We start from the raw sequence: 11,317 nt of genomic DNA, 5'->3' as shown, positions 1-11,317 counted from the left end.
TACTCAAATATATAAGATCGAAAAATAAGCTCGATTAAGATTTTATGAAATAGTAAGACATCTGAGATGGATTTGAAATGTGGGGTACGGTCGAGTCCCATGCATGTGTGCCTATCGTGGCCCCGCCCTCGTAGGGGACCAAGGTTTCATGAGGTTATGGACAAGGTAGTGTCAATTAAAGCCCAAAAACCCTTGACGCGCACGCACCCAAAGAGGTTGGATTTGGACCAGTTATGGGCACAAGTGGTCCTTATGATTCTATTCGTTCATCTGGTCCAGGTGGTCCTAGAGCTCAAATTAATAAACGTCACTTAGTTCAACCCATAGTTTGGGGGTGACTATTCAATCTTTCGTACTGAATTGGCCTGAGATCGATCGAGGATGGTTGAATGAGACCTTAAAAAAGGTTTTCCCACAATACTTTAAGATTAGCACGACTATATATGATATCGGACAGTTACGGTTAAATCAGGACCACTCTTGAGTATAATAAAAAAACATTAATAAACATGATCAGATTACTATACATAAAACTGTGGTTTAATACTAATAATAATAATAATAATGTCTAACCATGCACGAAGATTAGCCATTCTATATGCATTTATGCTCCCATAAATAACTAGTTTACGTACAAAATTAAATGAGCTCGCGCGGCCCAGATGTATCTTAGTCCATATTCCGTAGCGGTTGAAATGGGCTAAAGTGGGATCGGGTCTAAGTATTTGGTCAAGGCGGAGTTTGATCCATCTCATAATTAACTTAATTAGAGATGATTAATTCAAGTACACCAAAATTGCGTACACCTGAGAGTGGGATATGATTATAAATGACCCAATTATTTCTTATCAAACCCCAACTTTTAAAATACTCGGACTTAAAAATCAAATGGGAGGAAATAAACTAAGATTCAAACTCATAATTCACCTCCTATTTTAAATACTATGTAAAATAATTGTCTTCTTATAACGATTAAAGCAACCTAGAAACAGTGTTTCCATCATTAATTGATATTGAACCTATTCCCTTTAATTAAGAACTTGTTTCTTAGAAACGTATCGTTTTGCTTCTAAATGAACCTCGAGTTACAATTTTTTAGTTTTTCCATAATTTCTTTTGAGGTAAAGGTTACAATCGATTACAAAACATGGCAACATCCAGGATGATTATTTTATAGAGGAATACTTCAATACTCCATATAAATTTTGACCATTTATTTTTCTTAATAGATGGTTTAGATTTAATATGATTCTAGAGGTGACCTGCTATTGAAGTATAGATACCATTTACCAGATACCCATTTAAAGGGTATTTTAGTCTTTGTAAAATAGTTTGGTCCACAAAACCGGTTTTATCCAACTAAGAATATTGTGACCCTCTTAAATACCTACAACAATAGTTGAATTTTAAATTACAACCAAACTGTAAATTTAAATTCAAAATAACATTTAAAACTTTATAAATCAAATTTAATTTTTTTGAATATAAAACATAAATTTAAAATAAAACCTTTTGTTCCAATTCAAAATTTCAATTTAAATCAAAAATTAAAATTTGGCTTTAAGATTAAACGTTCAATTTAGATTCAAATTTAAAAGTTTAATATAAATTTCAAAATTAAAATTTTACATTACAATACTAATTTCAAAAATTAAATTTAAATTCAATATTTTTTTGAGATGAATACTTAATAAATTGGGTATCATCTAATTTGGTAAGTTAACAAAGTAAATAAGATATTAAATATTTAAAGGATACTGACAAATTTGGTACATACTAATTTTTTTTCAATATTGTCATGTTAATTAATTCAAATCGGTTATTTTAATACTTGTGGTGTATTGAAGCATTCTAAGAGGGTCACAATATTCTTAGTTGGATAAAACCGATTTTGTGGACCAAACTATTTTACAAAGACTAAAATACCCTTTAAATGTGTACCTGGTGAATGGTACCTATGCTTCAATNGTAGCAGGTCACCTCTAAAATCATATTAAATCTAAACCATCTATTAAGAAAAATATATGGTCAAGATTTATATGGAGTATTGAAGAATTCCTCATATATGTAATATATCTTGAGATCTCTATAAGCTTATACATACATGCAAATAAAATAACCCTATAGTTGGATCCATGATGCAAAATAGTTTTTCTGAGGGGATTAATAATAATAATAATAATAATAATAAATCTCCATTAATATTGTTGAACTATTCAAGGGAAAACAACAATACCGCAAAGTCTTATGTCCTAACACGTTCCCTTTGTCGGTAACGGTTCTAAGTCTTTGGGTGGGTCATGTCATGTGATCCTTCATAATTTTTTTTTTTTTTTAGTTTTTTTTTTTTTTTTTTATTGTTTATTTTGGTCCTCATAGGTACTGTGCATTGCATGTAGCCTCGTCATCTACGACGCACCCAAAATTTATATTAATTTGGGTGGGCACGGTTTGATGTCCCTGTCGCCTCCGAAAGGAGCAATTCATATGCTTGCAAGCAAAAACAAGCCTTAAATGCGAGCATTAAGCATTAACCCCTAATTATAAAGAAACAAATGAATAATAGAAAAGAAAAAAAAAAAGAGAAAATATACTTATATATTACCATATAAAAAGCCAAAAAAAATTCTAATTTATTACCTTAATTAAAAATGATAGAAAAGATCAAGAGAACAAGAGAAATGTAATGCACACAAATAAATCGTTTGGTTTGGTGAGGTCCCTGGTCTTTGTCCCCAACAATAATAATGCGAAAATTTTACTATACTCGTTAAGGGTATAGTACATAAAATATTTGCCTCTTCAAAATTTTGAGTCTCAAATCCATCCAATATTAATTGTTCTTCTCTTTATTGAACTTGGAATAAAAAAAAAAAAATATAAACATATAAGCAGTTCAAATTGTCTACAGCTAAAATATTTCCAGACTCATCTAAACTGGTCTGTACAATAAAAATTGTGCCACGACACCCACGTAGATCAACAGTGAGCCCTCCGTTTTAGCCACAAATTAATTTGTGTGAAAATTTTGAAAATAACATAAAGGGAGAGTAAGATCCAATAATTCAAGATACACGTAATAGGTTAATTTCACTAACATTTTTCCTCGAAATTGAATAATTAAACCTGGGCCTGATGCATTTTTTCCATGGCTCGCACAGCACGGACGCGGCACACGATTTGCCACAAGCTCGGAGCTAGACCCTTGTGTGTACATGTTGCTTCCTAGGATTGTGATAGTACTACATATATATATATTTAATGAAGAAAGAATCAGAGTGACACAACTGATAACATTGGTTAGTTTCACTATGAGAGTTTGAATAGACGAATCTCTAAATCTAATGTAATTCAAGGATAACGGTGTTTGAGTTTCTCTGAAGTGTGTTTATCTTTTTGTTGTTTATTTTGATGTAACTTGTATAACCTGAAAATTAAATTCAATCACTTCTTATATTTGTTTTGGTGTAATGTGANTGACACAACTGATAACATTGGTTAGTTTCACTATGAGAGTTTGAATAGACGAATCTCTAAATCTAATGTAATTCAAGGATAACGGTGTTTGAGTTTCTCTGAAGTGTGTTTATCTTTTTGTTGTTTATTTTGATGTAACTTGTATAACCTGAAAATTAAATTCAATCACTTCTTATATTTGTTTTGGTGTAATGTGATGCTGAAAAAATTAGTTTTTTTAGTTTCATTATTTGTTTTGGTGTAAATAAGTGGATCCTGTTACCTCCAAAATATAGTGGTAAACTTATCCCTATAAAATCCATCCTATTAAATAATTAAATCACTTATTGCTGTTTGGAAGTAATATTAATCCATTGTTTAAAAAAAAAAAAAAAAACCTTTACTTCATTCTAGAGAAAGTAGAGTTTAGATTTTAATATCTAATAAAATGTTTAGAAAAATTTTAAGTGTGGTGGGACTTAAGTTAGGTACTCTAGAGGAGAAAGTAAAAAATAGGCAAAGTGGGGGTCTAACGTACATAACTTGAGTTATATTATTTTTTTAACTTATAACAAAATAAATACCGAAAGTGACGAAACTTAAGTTCCACTCCTCCACTTACACCAAACCAAACATTCCCTATGTTGAAATGTATCTGCAATCTTTGGATTGATCATGATGTATTAATGATTTTAATTATGTTCAATTTTGCAGATTCTGAATGATTAAGAATATGGAAGATTCATTTGGAACTTAAATTAGACTTTTGCAAGATTAATCTTCAAGTAGAGCTGTTGGAAGAAGACCTTAAAAATTTGTAATATAAGCTTCATGATCACGTCACTTTGCCTCTCATTCACTTCTCTGCTAAAGCTTGAAGCAGAAGCTTTAAAGGTTTTCTCTTATGCTTTCCCCGCATTAATTGTTAGTGTTACCTGGCATGATTTAACCTGCTAATTAACTTCTTAATTGATAGGATATTTTTTACATTTATTTGTCGAAATTCTGGCTTTTTTATGTTCGAATAAATAAGTTGCAATTCTCGAAGCCTTTCACATAATTTTGAGGCACCAGTATGCAACTCTCGTTGGGCTCGATTTCAAGATCGATCGTAGATCCGAACCCTCCCTAAATGAATCTATAATATATAATGTGATCGATCTCACTTATAAAAATTACCATTAGATAGGTAGCACGCTACCCGCTTCATTTATTTCATTTAGAAATAAACTTAGCTGGAAATGTTAATCAATTAGGATTCGAACTTGGATCTCGGGTACCAACCACCATGCCCTTTACCACTTGCTCTATGGACGGTCGGTGCAATATCCATCATTTCAATAATCATATAACGGGGGCAACTAATGAGACAATCATCGCTGGTTAATTTTTCGACATCCTTGTTTCTGAAAACGAGTGGTAATTGTACGTCTTGCTAATTTTTGATGTTTTAATTTTCACTTTTTTATTGTTTTTCGATCATTTTCTTTTGAGCAAAGTGATACCAAGCCTCTTACATTTTGTGGAAGAAATTATCTAATATTATATCACAAGTTATTTTACCATCCTTCATGTAATATTTTTTAAAATATTTTTTAAAATAAAAGTGATAAACAAAAGTGATAAACATGCTATATATATATATATTATTCTCTTTTATAAAATACCTATCTCTCAAAAAAAAAAAAAAAAAAAACAATAAAATAAATTCCTTTAATCTAATCGCAATTCACTAAACATAAACAAAAGATTCGAATTGGTTGACGATTGCGCAACCTCAAAGAAACTCGGTGGAAAGCTAGGGCCCCTCCCTAGTCTTTCTAGTATGGTTGGTAATAAGATTCCTTAAATTTTTATTTAGGTTTTGGGAAAAAAAAAACCATTGATTTGACACCAATATTACGAAGAATAATAATTTATAACACCAACCTAATTAATAGTGTAGTAACTATAGAGGTTGTTGGATTATGATCTTAGTTTGAGGAATGCTTCAACCTTCAATACACTATAAATATTAAAATTTAATTCTTAATTAGTAAAGGGTATAATTGGGTTTTACATGAAGTAACCTGTTGAACAGGTTACCGATTTGAATAAATTAATATGATAATATTGAAAAAAAAAATTAGTAGTATATACTATTTACCAAATTTGTGAGCATCCTATAAATATTAAATATCTTATTTACTTTGGTAACTTATCAAATTAGATAAAACCCAATTTGTTAAGTATCCAGCTTAAAAAACTATTGAATTTAAATTTAATTTTTGAAGTTGGTCTTGTAATGTAAAATTTTAATTTTGAAATTTATATTAAACTTTTAAATTTGAATCTAATTTGAACTTTTAATCTTAAAACCAAATTTTAATTTTTGATTTAAATTGAAATTTTGAATTGGAATTGAAAGTTTTATTTTAAATTTGTGTTTTATATTTAAAAAAATTGAATTTGATTTATAATTAAGTTTTAAATGTTGTTTTGAATTTAAATTTATAATTTGGTTGTAATTTGAAATCCAACTATTGCTGTAGGCATTTGAAAAGATCACAGTATTTTTAGTTGGATAAAACTAATTTAATTTGTAAACCAAAATATTTTACAAAGACCAAAATACCTTTTAAATAGGTACCTGGTGGATGGTACCAATGCTTCAATAGTAGGTCACCTCTAGAGTTATATTAAATCTAAACCATCTATTCAGAAAAATAAATGGTCAAGATTTATATAATGTATTGAAGTATTACTCTCTTAGTTTTATTATAAATAAGGCATAAATATGAGTTACCCTTCATAATATGTGGTGCACTAGTTTATACCAACCACCAATTTAATTAGAATAATCAAAACATATGTTATGTAAATGTGATAATTAATGGAACAAAAAAGTGCTATACGAAATGCCAAATTAATAATTTTGGTTTAAAATAACTCATAGTGGAATCTATAGTTTAATTTCTATAGGAGCTATGATAGATAATTTGACCTTGTGGCTTGATAAAAACCATTAGAAGTGTGTTTGGGCCCCATTTAGGTTTCGCATTATTTCTCCCTTGACAAGATCTTAAGCGTGGTGGAGAGAAAGATCAGATTCTTAGGGAATATAATATTATTTGCAGCGTAAACACTTCATGACTTAAATATGTCTAATACGTACTTAACATTTTGATATGACTCTTTATTTTAAGAATTATTTTGTGTTATATACGCAATAACTAGCTAGTTGCTGATTTATTTTTTATAGGCTAAATTACGAAAAAAAAATATATAAATATTCTTTTTTTATTTTTTCTTCATAACTTTCAAAAACTTATATTTTACCTGTCTCAATATTTCAAGTTATTATATTTACCCTCCTCGATCAGTATTTCATTACTATTCTATCAATTCTTTATAATTTATATCGAAAAAATCTTTCAAAATATTTTTAGCGAAGAAATAAGGACAATTTGATTATTTTGCCCTCTCCGTTAATACCGTACCCCTCTAAAAATATTTTCAAAATTTTAAGACACAAAATATAGATTTTTGAAAGTCCAAAAGAAAAAAAAAATTATAGAGAGTTTTTCTATAATTTAGCTTTTTTTATATAAGTAATTGTTCACTCAATGTAATATCAAATATTTTGTGTATAACGTAAAGTCGTTAATAATATTATTTTGGGGCACTTTATGAACTGCATGTCACATTGCCACTTTAGTTCGAGAAATTTAATATTTTTAATGTTTACTCCACTTTCGAGCTAAATATATTGATCAGTAGAGGCCTTTTGTCAACTCTAGTGATCATGGTCACTGCCCAATAAATTAATAAAAGCCCCGAGTTGGGAGTTTTGTACTTACGTGGAGTTAATTTGAGGATCTTAATTACCATGTCTTTTTATTATGTCATTATGATTCCTACTACATAGTTTTTAGTCATTTTTCATTATCTATAATTAAGATGATTTGAATCTAGATTTAATTTTGTTTTTGCTAATTCAATATTAAGGTTTTGACCAAAGTGTACACCCAAAAAAAAAAAATCAAATATTATATTTTTGAGATAGCATGGCATAAATAATATCTTTTGATTGGTTTAATTAGCTAGGTTTCTAAGATTTTCATCATGATAATTATTAAAAATATGTTTTGATATGCACTTAGCATTACTTTCTACTTTAAACAATTTATTTACGCTCAAACATACAGAATAAATTAAAAGTATTAAAATGATATGATACGAATACGAATGAATATTTTGGTAAAAGTAGGCACATAATTGAAATCAATCAAACTCATATAAAAGCGAACAAAATATTTTTCACTTTTGCAAGTAAAGTTTGTAATTTTACTGTAAAAATATCCTTCTTATATTATTTTTTAATGTAAGATAAAAAAAGAAAAAAATAAAAATTCCTTTTTATATATCACAGTTCGCGAATCTTTTTGTTCCGTATCGAACGGCTCCTCCGGGGACCAAGCGCGAAGCGATGGATGCCACGTCACCACAATCAGCACACGTGGCGGTGCGTGGCTCCTTGGGAATGGTCCCCACCCACGACCCCCATGCCCTGTACACGTGTTCGACTACGGGGCTACGGTTCAAACGAGAAGAGTCAAGGTAACGTCCTCCGCGGCTTGTGCTTACGTGGCGGAACGTGATTAGTTGGGTTTCCGGGGCCTCCCCGCTACTTGCGATGTAAAATTCATGCACCCGGTTTACCCGTACATACATGCACCACACCAATAACGGTTTTTTTGTTTTTCCTTTTTTAAGAAAAACAGTTCTCAAGAATTAGAATTTAAATTTTTTGAACGCCTTCTCTAAAATTCAAAAAAATTAGACATTACAAAACCAAAGCTTATAAATATCTAAGTTTATGAATTGAATTTTGTTTTTTTTTTGTGTAGTAATAATTTTTATTACCGTCTATTATTAACATTGAATTTTCAGGAGTACCTAATATTTAGATAGTAAATTTTCAAACTAGCAATTTTTAATATTTATTTTTTTAACATATTATGCATAATACCTTTTTTAGAAAAATTAAAGTTGTCTGTAAATTTTTTGATTTCTAAGCTCTTCATTCAGAAACTGCCGACAAGCTAAATGCTCGAAACTCTAATTTTTTAAAATCTTGTAAGGTATTTTGAATCCCCAATAGCTAAATAAACCCTAATTTGGGGTAGCAAATCAAATATTCTAAACAAAGATTTTAGGATTACTAATAATCAATTGATAATCAATTGATACTCAATGTGGTGCATGAGTGGTATTGATGCACCTGGTGCAGGCAATAGTTTCCGGAGTGCTAATAACTCCGTGCCACAGGGATCGTTCGTGACGGGGAAAAGTAAATGCTTAAACACACCGACTTTTTAATGAACACCAACATGTGTTGGTTGTAATTTACACATCGGTCCCACCACATGGGGCATATTTTGCGTCAATTTTCGATTGAAATGCATGATTATCATTGCTAAACGTTTTCAAAAAATTTATTTTCAATTATATATATTATATTTTAAAAGAAATAATTAAATGTTGAATAAAAACATTAAAGATATCCTTTTCTAATAATTTAAATTTTTTGAAAAAAACGATTGTTTTATATAATTTCTTATAGTATCAGAGTGGGAGGTTTATTTTCGCTCGTCAAAAAAGTCTCGAGTCCATTCATGAATGGAAAAGAAGTGTCGAATATAAATATTAAAAACAACGTTTTCTAACCGTTTAAGTTTTTGAAGAAAACGACTCTTTCATGTAATTCCTTGCCAAATAATACCTACACTAAAAATTGTGAGTTTAATTTTATGTAGAAAATATGCAGTTATATTTTAATTCTGTTTTTGCTTAGTTTTCCTTCTTTGCTCTCCTACTAACTTTGCTCTGAAGCTATTCTGATCTTAAATTTCATTTCTTTTTAATTATTTAGTTTTATTACCTCACATATTTAATTAACTCTAGTTTATTTTTAGGCCTTAATTGATTTCTTCTTGTTGATCTAATTCTGCCGTTTTGAATCAAATTGATCTACGCGATTACGCGACGTGCCATTTTCGCTAATTGGCGTAGAAATTCTCATGGTTTGATACTCGATAAAGTGAAATGTTTCCGGCGAAAAAATAAAGAGTAAAAAAAGGGATAATTAAATTAAATAATAATTAGCATGAATTTAGAAAGGGACAGCACGCTTTCTTGGTGTTTTAATTAATCAGTTCATGGCCATCATCAGCATTCCATAAGCCAATGGCAAAAGTGGGAAAAGATTCAATGTCTTATTTATTGCTTCATTAATTAGTAACCCAATGATGTATATATAATTGGATCCTATAAGTTAACATTTTTTGGGAATAAAAAAAAAGGAAAAAGAAAAATAAATATGAAAAAAAAAAAACCCCCCAACTTTGTGAGAAAATAATTTGGTAATGAGGACAAAATGCACATTAGCTGGCATGAAAAGAGACTTAACCAAAAACATGACATAGTATTGCCATGTAGCTTTTTCTACGGTGTACCCCTTTCAAATGGGGTAGCAACAGTGAACATGTGCCATCACCTCGCCTAGTTCACTATTTGATACACTCTCATTTAATTTAATCTAAGAAGATCGAGAATATCTTTTTCACTACAAATAGAATTTTCTGTTAGACCGTAGATCTCAGAGCGCACGAATCAAAATCTATTTTCACATTGAGATGGATTTGAATTCGAGCCGTATAGTTCGGTTAGTAGAAGATCAACTAGTTGTTCTACACGGTATGGTAATGTCTTTGTTTCTAATAACTCTTATAAGCTACACAGCTGAGTATTTATGATCGAATATGAGTTAATTATATTTTGGACTCAGCCGAATTTGGTTTCAGATGAACGAATCAAATTGAATCTAAAAATCTAGATATACAGAGAAGTCGTACGTATAATTTAATAATACAACCAAACTTTTATATTTTAAACACAGAAAGATATCCAAACAAATTGGATCAAAAATTTGAAATAAAATATCCAACCAAAATTGTATATATCAAATCCAATTATTCTTTTCCCAAGCCATTAACTGTTAATTTATTAATTACTAGAAACAGTGTGGTAATAGGAAAAAAATAAAACAAAAGTGTAATTTATTTATTAATCGATATTAACAATAGTTTACGAAATTTCCAACTTGCCCCTTCGCGTACAACACACGACCACGCGCCTACACAAATGGTCAAACTAGTATTAATTTAATCCCTCAACTTTTAAGTAATTAAATAACATCTTTTTGTTTAATAAAAAAATGGACGATCCCTCCCCCCTTCCCAAGTCCCAACCATTCATCCTAGGAAAAATATCTGGTGCCCCACCCAAGGGCATTTTAGTCCTTTCACTTCAACAAGGATATATATCTATCTATAAATATATCTTGTTTTCGTAATATCGATGAAAAGTAGGGGCTTTTTCGTAAAGCGCCTCATGCTTGCGGCCGTTCTCTACTTTGAAAAGGAGGAGGGCGCTTTTGAAATATTGATAAAAAATGGGGTGGTTTTTGGGAATCCCCAAAATTCGGCTCCATACAAAAATGAAAAGCTACCATTCCAATTCTAACTCTATGACGTGGCCAAAATAAAGTGATGGGATAAAGAAAAATAAGTGGATTAAATAAAATAAATATTTTTTTTTTTACAAAAAATTAAAAATTTTGAGAAAATATTAAATTCTACAGTTGATGTGGGTAACTTTTAGATGGAAAGGTTTATTCCCACGCTCTTCACCACCAACAGCGAGTGGACGTTGTTACCTATCCCCATCCGCTGCTACAGGAGAGAGATGCTCCTCAAATATTCGACATAAATTCAAATTTAAGTTACAATTTTTTATATTATATATATGTAAAGTATGC

This window comes from Ananas comosus, linkage group 2 (genome assembly GCF_001540865.1).
Source record: "Ananas comosus cultivar F153 linkage group 2, ASM154086v1, whole genome shotgun sequence".
NCBI classification, from domain to species: domain Eukaryota; kingdom Viridiplantae; phylum Streptophyta; class Magnoliopsida; order Poales; family Bromeliaceae; genus Ananas; species Ananas comosus.
The sequence above is the reverse complement of the archived record's forward strand: the minus strand, read 5'-3'. Positions refer to the sequence as shown.